General features: G+C 45.1%; 1 protein-coding gene across 5 annotated transcripts in view; it reads left to right on the top strand.

The window, feature by feature from the left end:
- The window catches only part of ppp2r5ca (protein phosphatase 2, regulatory subunit B', gamma a), a 308,188-nt gene that overhangs the window by 165,984 nt on the left and 128,888 nt on the right, over positions 1-13,316 (top strand). The gene's annotated exons all lie outside the window — the stretch shown is intronic.

Genomic DNA, 13,316 nt, shown 5'->3' with positions numbered 1-13,316 from the left:
ATGCCTGTTTACTTTTCTAAATCGAAGAGATACCTATGATCGTTTCTGGGAGGGTAGTTTAATTTGTCATTCCCAAGAATCTAAAGCACAAAAGCTGGCCATTTGTATGTGTCGATTAACTTCCTCCCATTCTACCTCTTCCTATTCTCCTCCATCGCTCTAATCTCTCGTCTCTTCCCCCAATTTATCGTCTCTCTCTCTCCACCGCCCCCCCCACTTCCCTCCAATCGCTCGTCTCTCTCCTCCGCCATCCCTCCAATCGCTCGTCTCTCTCCCCGCCATCCCTCCAAACTCTCGTCTCTCCACCATCATCCCTCCAATCGCTCGTCTCTCTCCCCGCCATCCCTCCAGTCGCTCGTCTCTCTCCCCGCCATCCCTCCAATCGCTCGTCCCTCTCTCTCCCCGCCATCCCTCCAATCGCTCGTCCCTCTCTCTCCCCGCCATCCCTCCAATCGCTCGTCCCTCTCTCTCCCCGCCATCCCTCCAATCGCTCGTCCCTCTCTCTCCCCGCCATCCCTCCAATCGCTCGTCCCTCTCTCTCCCCGCCATCCCTCCAAACTCTCGTCTCTCCCCGCCATCCCTCCAATCGCTCGTCTCTCTCCCTGCCATCCCTCCAATCGCTCGTCTCTCTCCCCGCCATCCCTCCAATCGCTCGTCTCTCTCCCCGCCATCCCTCCAATCGCTCGTCTCTCTCTCTCTCTCCCCGCCATCCCTCCAAACTCTCGTCTCTCCACCATCATCCCTCCAATCTCTCGTCTCTCTCTCTCCCCGCCATCCCTCCAAACTCTCGTCTCTCTCCACCATCATCCCTCCGATCGCTCGTCTCTCCCCGCCATCCCTCCAATCGCTCGTCTCTCTCCCCCGCCATCCCTCCAAACTCTCGTCTCTCCACCATCATCCCTCCAATCTCTCGTCTCTCTCTCTCCCCGCCATCCCTCCAAACACTCGTCTCTCTCCAGCATCATCCCTCCGATCGCTCGTCTCCCCCCCCCGCCTTCCCGCCGGTCGCTCGCCTCTCTCTCCCCCCGCCTTCCCGCCGGTCGCTCGCCTCTCTCTCCCCCCGCCTTCCCGCCGGTCGCTCGCCTCTCTCTCCCCCCGCCTTCCCGCCGGTCGCTCACCTCTCCCCCGCCTTCCCGCCGGTCGCTCGCCTCTCTCTCCCCCGCCTTCCCGCCGGTCGCTCGCCTCTCTCTCCCCCACCTTCCCGCCAGTCGCTCGCATGTGTCAAGTTGTTCCTTTAAATACAGTAATGCTGTTTCAACTAATCTATGGAGTAGTAAGTTTTGCATACTTGGTGTCAAGTGATTCCCCATTTTTTATTTGACGTTAGTGACTTTTTTTATATTTAGGTCGCATTGTTCTTAACTGGTCCACAAATGAACGTAGTTTCAACCTTTTCATCAAACTCTCTTACAGTTTTAAACATCAGGTCTCTTCTTGTCCTTTTCCAGAGCAAAGAGCCACCGCCTGATTGACCTTACCTTATTTTTCTTATTAGATCAAGCAATCATGTGGTGGCATTACCTTCTGTATTTGTGTTGAATTTTTTTTCATGGTTTCCTTCTTTAGGTAGCACAAATACCAAATGGAAAGACTATACTGTATAGCAGCTCATCGAATCTCGAGCCAAGGATTAATCAGATCAAAATAGTATGCCAGCCATGTGTCAGCGCTATAAAGTCATGTCCTATTGCCCATCCCAAATTATACTTAAGTGAGCTGCCGCCTTGAATACAACTGAGTAGCTTGCTAAACCATTTCAGAGTGCAGTTAAGAGACAACCAAACTGACGTGAGTTTAGAATCAAATATAGTCCAGACCAGGTAAGGATAATTCTTTTCTCTAAAGGACATTTAGGATTTTTCTTGTTACAACAATTAAGTCTAAGTTCTCTTGTGGGAAGGAAATTCCTGTCTCCCAATCATTAATTCAGGCCTCTAGATTACTAGTTTAGTAAGGTGACCACTCTGCTACTGCTCCCCGTCATGAACTGAACTAGCGTCAAAAGTAAAAATATCTTGGCACACTCCTGTCTTCACCGTTGCAAGTCATATGTTCTGACATCCACTCATTCCAATGCATTACCACATCAGGATCCAGGAGCCATTTGTTCTTCTATACTCCCAAAACAGAGGCTGCATTCACACTGCAAACTAAAGTCAGGTTAAAGTGAGGAGGAGGTTCTGACGCTAGTTACAGGCAAGTGTAGCTCGAAGCTGAGCTGATACCAGAGCAAAGTATGGCGAGGCATTCTACAGGAGGGAGTCTTGCTCCCAATTCACTCTGGAGGCGATGTGGACTTTTCACGTTTAAATCCATTTAAAAATGGAAACTGCTTTCCAACTATATTATACTTTTAAATGCAAATGTACCCTTAGCAGCAACATAACTAAAGCCAGTGATAAATTTAGGGGCAAAAACATTTTTAAAATATAACAGAGGTATAAGAAAATGGATAAACGAAGTAAGTGGCTTAAAGAATGTGAACTGAGTGTCCCAGATTAACAGTTTGGAAGTGATGGGACAGACAGCTTTGAGACACTTCCCTGACAGGGACTGTGGTGTGTGTTTTTTACACTTTCATACTTTTAGTTGTCATGGCTGTGTCACTTTCCTTCCAGGTTCAGCTTGGAATCGCGGTGGCTGCCAGTGCTGTGATGTCGGCATGTGCCATCCTTGTTTTGTCTCCACAATGTCCGGAGCAACTTTTCTCTCTGTTGTCCACAGGCTTTTTGGGGGTTTTCGAGGGTGAATTCACCCACTGTCCCCGTGTATACCTCAGCTGGTTCCATTCTTTTCTAATTAGTTGTGGCCAAAGTATCACTTGCAGTGGGTTCTCTTTCTGCTCCCATATTGTTACCTCTGGTGTTTCTTCAAGGGTCTGTCCTTGGCCCCCTACTATTTCTCATCTACGTGCTGTCTCTTGGCGCCATCATCCGAATGCACAGCTAATTTTTTACGTGTACATTGACGACATCCAGCCCTACCTCACCACCACTTCTCTCCACCTCTCTGCTGTTGCTAAATCATACTGCTTATCTGACACCCAGTACTGGATGAGCAGAAGTTTCCTACAATTAAATGTTGGGAAGACTGAAGCTATTGTATTTGGTCCACACTCCAAACTCTGTTTCGTAGCTACCAACTCCATCCCTCTCTCTGGCAACTGTCTGAGATTAAGCCAGTCTGTTTGCAACTTTGTAGTCACATTTGACCCTCGGATGAGCTTCTGATCAGACTCTCACCATCACCGACTGCCTATTTCCATCTCTGTAACTTTGCCCCTGCTTTAGCTCATCTGCTGAAACGCTCAAACTCATGCCATCGTTGCATCTAGTCTTGACTATTCCAATGCGCACCTGGCCGATCTCCCATATTCTACCCTGAATAACCTTGATGTTATCCAAAACTCTGCTGTCTGTGTCCTAACTTGCACCATGTTCCATTCACCTATCACCCCTGTGCCCACTGACCTACATGGCTCCTGATGAAGCAACAAGTTGATTTTAAAATTCTCATCCTTGTTTTCGAGTTCCTCCATCACTTTGCTTCTTCCTATTTCTGTAATCTCCAATCACACAACCCTTGCATATCTACGCTCGCCTAATACTAGCCTTTTAAGCATCCCCAACTTTAAATGCTCCACTCCTGCTGCCCATGCCTTCAGTTGCTTTGGTCTTAAGGATGTTGAGGGATAAAGCAGAAAATTGAAGTTGAAGATGATCAGCCATGAACTAACTGAATTGCAGTGCAGGCTTGAGGGACGGTGTGGCCTATTCCTGCTCAGGCATGATTGCCCTTTTGTACATGGATACTGGTGCACCTATTGTCGCCTCCCCAGTTTCTCTGAGTATCTATGGGTACATCAGGGAGGCAGTGGCGTAAGTGGTATTGTCACTGGACCTTGGTTCGAATCCCACCGTGGCAGATGGTGGAATTTGAATTCGATCAATAAAAAATACCTGGAATTATAAGTCTAATGTTAACCATGAAACCATTGTCGATTGTTATAACCTATCTGGTTCACTAATGTCCTTTTAGATAAGGATACCTGCTGTCGTTACCTGGTCTGGCCCACAGCAATGTGGTTGACTCTTAAATGCCCTCTAAAATGGCCTAGAAATCCACTGTAAAGTTAATAAGGAATGAAACTGGACAGACCACCTGGCAATGACCTAGGCGCCAGAAATGAATGACAGACTCAACCCTGCAAAGTCCTTTTACTAATATCTGAGGGATTGTGCCAAAATTGGGAGAGCTGTCTCACAGACTAGTCAAGCAACAGCCTGATCTAGTCATACACGCAAAATCATACCTTACGGATAATGTCCCAAACACCACCATCACCATCCCTGGGTATATCTTGTTCCATGGGCAGGACAGATCCAGCAGAAGTGGAGGCACAGTGGTACACAGTTGGGAGGGAGTTGCCCAGGGAGTTCTTAACATCGCTCTGGACCCCATGAAGTCTCATGGCATCAGGTCAAATATCGGCAAGGAAACCTCCTGCCTATTGCCACGTTCCGTCTTCCACACCCTTCAGCTGATGAATCAGTACTCCTCCATGTTGAGCACACCTTGGAGGAAGCACTGGGTGTGGCAAGGGTGCAGAATGTACTCTGGGATGGGGACTTGAACATTCATCACCAAGTGTGGCTTAGTAACACCACCAGAAACCCAGCTGGCCGAGTCCAAAGGACATAGCTGCTAGACTGGGTCTGCAGCAGGTGGTGAGGGAAAAACATACTTGACCTCATCCCCACCAACCTACCTGCAGCAGAGGCATCTGTCCATGACTGTATTGGTAAGAGTGACCACTGCATACCCCTTGTGGAGACGAAGTCCCGTCCTCACATTGAGGATACCCTCCATTGTGTGGTGTGGCACTACCAAAGTGCTAAATGAGAGATTTCGAACAGATCTAGCAGCTCAAAACTGGGCATCTTTGAGGCGCTGTGGACCATCAGCAGCAGCAGAATTGTACTCGATAATTTGTAATCTCATGGCCTGGCATATCCCCCACTCTACCATGACTACCAAGCCAGGGGTTCAACCCTGGTTTAATGAAGAGCGCAGGAGGGCATGCCAGGAGCAGCACCAGGCATACCTAAAAATGGGGTGTCAGCTACAACCCAGTACTACTTGCATGCCAAACAGCATAAGCAGCAAGTGATAGAGCTAAGCGATTCCACAGCCAACGGATCAGATCTAAGCTGCCACATCCTATCTTGAATGGTGGTGGACAATTAAGCAACTCACTGGAGGGGGCTTCACAAATATCTCCATCCTGAATGATGAGGGAGCCCAGCACACCAATGCAAAAGATGAGGCTGAAGCATTTGCAATAACCTTCAGCCAGAAGTGCTGAATGGCTGATCCATCTTGGCCTGCCCCAGAGTTCCACAGATGTCAGTCTTCAGCCAATTCGATCCACTGCACATGATATCAGGAAAAGGCTGAAGGCACTGGATACTGCATAGGCTATGAGCCCGGACAATATTCTGGCAATAGTACTGAAGACTTGTGCTCCAGAAATTGCCACACCTCTAGCCAAGCTGTTTCAGTACACCGTTCCAGAGCACTTGATTTCTACAGAAGATGGCCAGGACCAAGCAGACAGCGTGCAAGTCAACTGGAGGGCAAGCTCCCTGCCAGCAGCTGGCTACTAAAGCTGCCTGCAAGAGCGCTCCAGCCACGAGTGGCATGAAGAATCCTCATTGCTACAGGCCTGGCACTGTGGCTCTGCGGGAGATCCTATGCTACCAGAAATCCACTGAGCTGCCAATCCACAAACTGCCCTTCTAGCACCTGGTGCGAGAGATCGCTCAGGACTTCAAGACAGTCCTGCGCTTCCAGAGCTCTACTGTCATGGCCCTGCAGGAGGCCAGTGAGGCTTATCTGGTGGGGCTCTTTGAGGACACCAACCTGTTCGCCATCCATGCCAAGCGAGTCACCATCATGCCCAAAGACATCCAGCTGGCCCGTCACATCCGCGGGGAGCGCGCCTAAACTCACCCTACCCGACTAAGACTACAACACTGGCAACTACCCAGGAATGTGGAAAACTGCCCAGGGCTGCCCTGTGCATAAAAAGCAGGACAAATCCAACCCAACCAATTACCGCCTCACCAGTATACTCTTGATCTCAGTAAAGTGATGGAAGGGGTCATCAATGGTGTGTTCAAGTGGCACTTGCTTAACAATAATCAGCTGACTGATGCTCACTTTGGGTTCCAGCAGGGTCACTTAGCTCCTGACCTTGTTACAACCTTGTTTCAAACACGGAAAAGAAAGCTGAATACCAGAGGTGACAGTGACTGCCCTTGACGTCAAGGAAGCATTTGACCGAGTATGGCATCAAGGAGCCCTAGCAAAACTGGAGTTAGTGGAAATTGGGTTGGTGGGGGAGGCGGTGGGGGGGTGGGGGGGGGGGGGGGGTGGTAGCTCCGCTGGTTGGAGTCATACCTAGCACAAAGGAAGATGGTTGTGGTTGTTGGAGGTCAATCATCTGAGTTCCAGGACATCACTTCAGGAGTTCCTCAGGGTAGTGTCCTAGGCCCAAACGTCTTCAGCTGCTACATCAATGACCTTCCTTCCATCATAAGGTCAGAAGTGGGGGTGTTCACTGATGATTGCACAATGTTCAGCACCATTCACGATACTGAAGCAGTCCATGTCCAAATGCAGCAAGAGCTGGACAATATCCAGGCTTGGTAAGTGGCAAGTAACATTCACGTCACACAAATAGGCAATGACCAGCTCTAACAAGAGAGAATCTAACCATCACTCATTGACATTCAGTGGCATTACTATTGTTTGACCCCACTATCAACATCCTGGGGGTGACCAGAAACTGAACTGTACTAGCCAGAAAAAATATTGTGGCTACAAGAGCAGGTCAGAGGCTAGGAATCCTGTGGCGAGTAACTCGCTTGACTCCCCAAAGTCTGTCCATCGTCTACAAGGCAAAAATTAGGAGTGTGATGGAATACTTCCCACCTGTCTGGATGAGTGCAGCCGAAGCTTGACACCTTCCAGGACAAAGCAGCCTGCTTAATTGGCACCCTATCCACAAATATCCACCACCGACGTGCAGTGGCAGCAGTGTGTACCATCTACAAGATGCACTGCAGAAACTCGCCAGGGCGACTTAGCCAGCACCTGGGGGTCACTATTGACTAGAAACTTAACTGGATCAGCCACTTAAATGCAATGGCTACAAGAGGAGGACAAAGATTGATTATGCTGCAGTGAATTCCTGACTTCCCCGTGCAGGCAGTTTAGTGTGCTCTTTTTGCTTTAATTTTGTCAGTTATTCCAAAACTCTTTATATCCCCTGAATATATTATCTTTATTTGTTATTGTATTCAGACCTTTCCTTGTATCTCTTTTTCGTACCTCTATAGGTTGCCATTATATCCTGCCCTCACTGTCCCTTATTAGTTAAAAGTTTTTTTTTCCCTACTGTCTTATTTGTTTTTTCTTGGCGGATCTTGGTCCCAGCCTGATTCAATTGAAGCATGTTCCAGTACTCGTGACAGTGTCTCATGAAGTGCAACCACTCCTTCTGACACCACTCCCAGATTCACTTTCCTGATTTGTTTTTCCCTGTGCCAAGGAGCATGTGGCTTGGGTGATGAGTTGGGGATTACCACCCTCAAGGTCCTGCTTTTTAAACTTAGCTCCTGATATTCATGTAACAGAGTCATCTCCCTGCTCTTTCTATGCTGTTGGTTCTGACATGGGCTACCACAATTGGTTTCCCTCACCCCACCCTCTACTTTTCAATACCTTGCCCTCACTTTGACAATGCTTCCACCCCAATTGGAGAAAATATCCCCTGTTTCCTTAATTATTGAATTCCTTAAAGTTATAACCTTTCTATTCTGTGCCCTTTCCACTTCCCTATTGAATTTCCTCCTGTTGCAAGATGCTTTGGTTAACATCTGGTGACCTACCTTCAGCTTTCCTCCTTATCCACCAATAGTGGTACATACATCATACCTGTTGAACAAAACTATTTTCTGTAGTGCCTCTTTGCCTCCACAGGTTAATTCTATTGATCTGTAGTCTCACACTCCTCTCCTGTATTTGAATCTCTCAATGTGGTGTGGCTGTTTTCTGGAAAAAAACGCTATGGATGTTCCTCCCTTCCCTTATGTTTTGCAGTATTTCCTGCCTCAGCTCAATGACAGAACCAGAGTCACTTGACATCGGCATTTCCCTGGAACGGTCAGCCATGCGTAAATTTCTACATTCTGCAGTCCTGTTACATTTGCTGTCTGTTTTGCCATATTTGCTCTTTCTTTATTTACTGTTTAGTTATTCCTTTCTAGTGCTAACTAGTTGGCCCTTAATACTTAACTATGATCACAAATGGAGTTCATTAGTTGTGGTAATGGATTGTTGTGACTTTACAATGTAAAAGAAGGTAGCTGACCCACCGCTTAGCACTTCTAACACATGGTGACACTTATGCAGGTAAGCAACTCTGAGTGGGCATAGAAGAAAAAAATCTCAGCATTCATTCACTCTGGAATGTGTGATGAAGGCCTGACTTAAAATAAGTACTCTAACTTATAAACTCAGGAGGTATTGGAGACAGTAGTAGCTAACAACTAAAATGTAGTTGTCATTACTGGCTTCTCAAATGTATTCAGGGTTAACTAAATCATCTTGTTGAAATCTTTTTTTTAAATTGTCAAAGATGGAAAGAATAGTTTTCTTGAATATGGTGTGAATGTTGGGAGCCAGCTCACAGAGGCTGATCTCCCAGAATTCCATATGAAAGCTTTTCTAGGCAGCGAACACTGTACACTTGTTAATGCAAAGTGGCTTCGTCCTTTACATAGGAAATCACACAACAGCTTGCACCTAAGTGTATTTAGGAACGTGAGCGTGAACGTATCTCGAACTAGAAGTTTAGTACTTCTGCAGCTTCCCACCCATTTTGTATACGGTAACTAAGCTGGTACAAGGAGAAGTTTTAGAAGTTACTTTTGGTGTTAATGAACAGACTGGCATTAAAATTTAACTGGCACACAGTCCCAGGACTCTTCACTGAATGCAGAGAGTAATCTGAAACTTTAATTAAACTGGACCTTGATGGTCCTGTAGCAGTTTCAGCAGGTACCTGTCTCAAACTAGATTCTATGGTGATCCCCTGATTATATGTCCCCTCTAAGGAAATTGGGGAGAATTTTTGCTGAGAGGTTTTACCTCCTCCAAAGTCAAAGTAAAATTTTCTCCAAACGTCAAAGGCCCATGAGTAGATGCCATTATTAATTTATTTCTCACTTTTTGAAATGACTTCAAACAAGCTGCAACATGGAATCCAAGCAGGCAAAATATTCTTTCCAGAAGGGTGCAGAGCACCAAACAATAAACCCATTTTTGAGGCTAAGAATGTTTTAAAAGAGGCCTATTTATATATTCCCTCCAAACATCACAGGGACTTGAAGGCTGATGAGGCCTTTGCAGGGACAAAAAAATAGGCTCTGCATAGAGTTACAGAACTCGATATTGGATATTTTAACAAATTTGAGAGATTGGCATAGTTTTCATTTCTGGATGCTGTCCTTTGTTCCCTAAATGTGACATTAATTTTTTCTCCTTCAGCTTTTAGCGAGCTAAGTGCTGATATGCAACTTAGCTATTCCTCATAGCGTCTAAGAATGAAAATCCTCAGTTTTCAAGTGGTGCATTGAAACTATGCATAAATGATATGGCATATATATCTATGCCTGTAATCCTTGAGGCTTAATTTATAATGTCAGTCATTTTAGCTAAGGCCTGACTGAATGAGGACTGTTTGCTTCTGCATAGGAAGGGGGAAGTTTCTGTAAAAGTTCTTGCACAATTTCAATATTTAGTTTTGAAGTAGGTCTAGAACTGGTGTAAGTCAACAGCCAGTCAGTCATTGTTGTCTCATGGATGCTGTTTTCGAGAAGAGAAAAACATAAATGCCTTAATTTCACCCTGAAATATTACCCTTGTTCTGCATCATTTTGTGGTTGATGTCAGCTGCATTAATCTGTTATGACCTTTTGAATGCTCATTTCCTTCAAGTTATCCAAAAAGGCTATCGCAGGGGCATGTCAAAGTTCCTATTTTTTTGTTGAAACCAGTAGGAAATTATCTTTCTTCCATCCATCACCCACATGACACTAAACTCCCTACCTAACAGAGTACTTTCACCTCATGGATTGCAGTGGTTCAAGAAAGCAGCTCATCACAATCTTCTAAAGGGCAATTAAGGATGGGCAATTAATGCTGGCCTTGCCAGCAACATGCACATCCCATGAAGGAATAATTTAAAAAGTGGGGGGGGTGGGGAAACAGATCAAACTGGTTCTTAGCCACTTTGATCACTGAGCCCAATCAGATTAGGAGGCGAAAGTCTCAGTTGCAAAGGTGACGTGTCACAAAAGTGGATCTCTGCCTGCCGCACTTGATATAAGTAGGAATTGCAGTACAAAAAACTTCTCTCAGTTTGTAGTATAAGGGAAAAAATCAAGGATTTGGAATGGCTGTGCTAAAATCGAGACTGCAGTTAAGTGAGTTGCAAATAAAGGCTGTATTTATAAGTTCAAGACTTTTTAAATGGAACTTTGTTAATTTAGCAAATCGCCCATGTTTAGCAGTTCTAACTTTTTATATACTAACAAATTTGTAATTTTTAAGTGCTTAAACGAATGAATTTGTATCCGTTCTGCCACCGGTTTATAAAAGGCTTGTCAGTGCGTGATAAAGAACTTGTAACCACTCTCAAACATTTGGATTTGTAATTTAATAATACTGCCATGGGTTTTTTTTACAAGCTTTACAGTGGGCATTTGAACTGTTTATATTGGTACCAATATACTAAAGGTGCCTAGCAAGAATACAGCAAGGAATACTTCATTTTCAAAATATGCAGTGCTATTGCAGTGTTTAGTTTCATCGTCTTTACAGAATTTCTAGTTTTCATCTTTGACCAAGGTAACTGATTGCACTTTCTCCTCAATTCCAGAGCCATCTGGAAACTCATCCTATCTGATGGAAGACCACAGTTTCATTATTGCTAGTCCCAACGGCATTTGGAGAAAATGAAGAACCTAGGATAAACTTAATCCTCCAATAAGAGAGAAAGAAATTTGCATTTATATAGCACCTTTCAGGATCACAAAACTTCTCAAAGTACTTTACAACTTTTGAAGTGTAGGTCCTTGTTATGTAGGAGTTGCAGCAGCTAATTTGGGCACAGCAAGCTCCCACAAACAGCAATGTGATAATGGCCAAATAATCTGTTTTATGATATTGATTGACGGATAATTGGCCAGGACAGAGGGGGTATAATTACCCCACTGTTTGAAGTAATGCTATGGGATCTTTTGCATCCACCTGGTTTAACATCTGTACAGCACTCCCTCAACATGAGTGTTAGCCTTGATTTTTGTGCTCAGGTCCTGGAGTGAGACTTGAACCCACAACCTTCTGACTCTGAGGGAAGAGCGCTGCCAGAGAACGGCAGCTAACAAGATTAATGTAGCATTGCTGGATTGGTAGTAATAATGCCTGCCTCTGACGTGATCTTCCAAGTCATACATGATTTGGGCCTTGATCTTTTTCTGATTGGAGGTCACTCGATTTTTGCTTGTATTCCACTTCTGAAGCTGAATTCAAAAGGTTAGCAATGGACTTGGTAACACCCTGGGGTGAATTGTCTTTTTAAGCATTGCCATTTAGAAATAGGGAGGGTGTTGCAAAGGTGTCTGCCTCCTGTCCTATCAAAATGTGTTTGCCAACTTCAAACATCACCTCTTTAACAACAGTTGCTGTGAACCCCATGCAGTTAAACAGGGTATAAATGTGCCTTTATAACAGCTCAATACAGAGGTGGTCATGGTGGAACCATTTTGAATTCAGCAACTTAACCTTGACTGTATGAAATCTAATTTGCATGCATTAGTTTGGGCTGTATTCTGAATATTGATTGGTGCATTTGTGTATATGTCCATAGTGTAGGAATAATAGGAGTGATGTATCTATGTAGTGACTAGTGCCCTTTCCAGTAACAGGTAGAATCTTGTGAACTTGGGTCCAGTCTGAACAGTGGCACAGTTTTTGGATCGGAGCCCGACTAATTTGCATACTCTGTGGCTGCTCTTTCCCAGGGCAATGTAATTATCACCCTGCCTCTTGTTTCCTGACCAATTAGGGAGACCAGCAATGAAGGGTCTCTATTTAAAGGGACCACTCAATGGCAGCAATGACTACAGCATACAATCCAGTGGGAAGGAGCAGAGACCTGCATGGATGGAAAGCGTGGAAAGACTGCACCCACCTCAGTTCGCAGACTTGTGTCTAGCGGAGGTGATTGCAGTAAAGCACAGAGAGAAGCCTTTTTCCCTGATAATGGCAGGAGGAGGCCATCCATCCTTACCAAGCGATCATGGTTGCAAGTCGCAGAGGCTGTTAGCCTCCTCTAGATGCGTAATTTTTCTTTACTTGTACCACTCTCTTTAGCCTTGCAATATGAAACTTTTTGTCATTTAATCTCTCCTGCCCTTGACCCTATCACAAACCTTCCCTTTTCTTTTTCCTCCCACCCCCCCTTGCCCTTGCTTAAAGCCTATTACATTTCTAACTTTTCCCAGTTCGGATGAAAGGTCACAGACTTGAAACGTTAAGTTTGTTTCTTTTCATCAATGCTGCCAGACCTGTTGGGTATTTCCTCCTTTTTCAGTTTTTATTTTTAAAAATCTTACCTGTTATCAGCACAGTATCACAGAATTGTTACAGCACAGAAAGAGGCCTTCCAGCTCATCAAGTCTGTGCTGGCTCTCCAAATGAGCAGTTCACCTATTGCCATCCCCCCGCCTTCTTCCTTTAACCCTGCACATTCTTCCTTTTCAGATAATCCAATTTCCTCTTGAATGCCTCGATTGAACCTGTGTTCACCACACACTCGGGCATCACATTTCCGATTTTAACTACTTGCTATGTGAAAAAATTTCTCCTCGTGTCTCCATTGCTTCTTTTGCCAATTATAAATCTGTGCGCTCTCATTCTTGATCCTTCCACCAGTGGCAACAGTTTTTCACTATCTACTGTCATGATTTTGAATACCTCTATCAAATCTCCTCTAACCTTCTCTTCCACGAAAAAAAGCAGCTCCATCTTCCTCCAATCAATCTATATAACTGAAGTTCCTCTTCGCTGGAACTATTCTAATGAACCTTTTCGGCACTCTCTCTAACCACGTTGCTATGCATCTCCATTTAAAGTTATGATGATGGTGATTGGGATGAGATCTGCAGGCGTGTTGCACATTTCAC

Source organism: Cetorhinus maximus, chromosome 18 (assembly GCF_964194155.1).
Source record: "Cetorhinus maximus chromosome 18, sCetMax3.hap1.1, whole genome shotgun sequence".
NCBI lineage: Eukaryota > Metazoa > Chordata > Chondrichthyes > Lamniformes > Cetorhinidae > Cetorhinus > Cetorhinus maximus.
The sequence above is the reverse complement of the archived record's forward strand: the minus strand, read 5'-3'. Positions and strand labels throughout refer to the sequence as shown.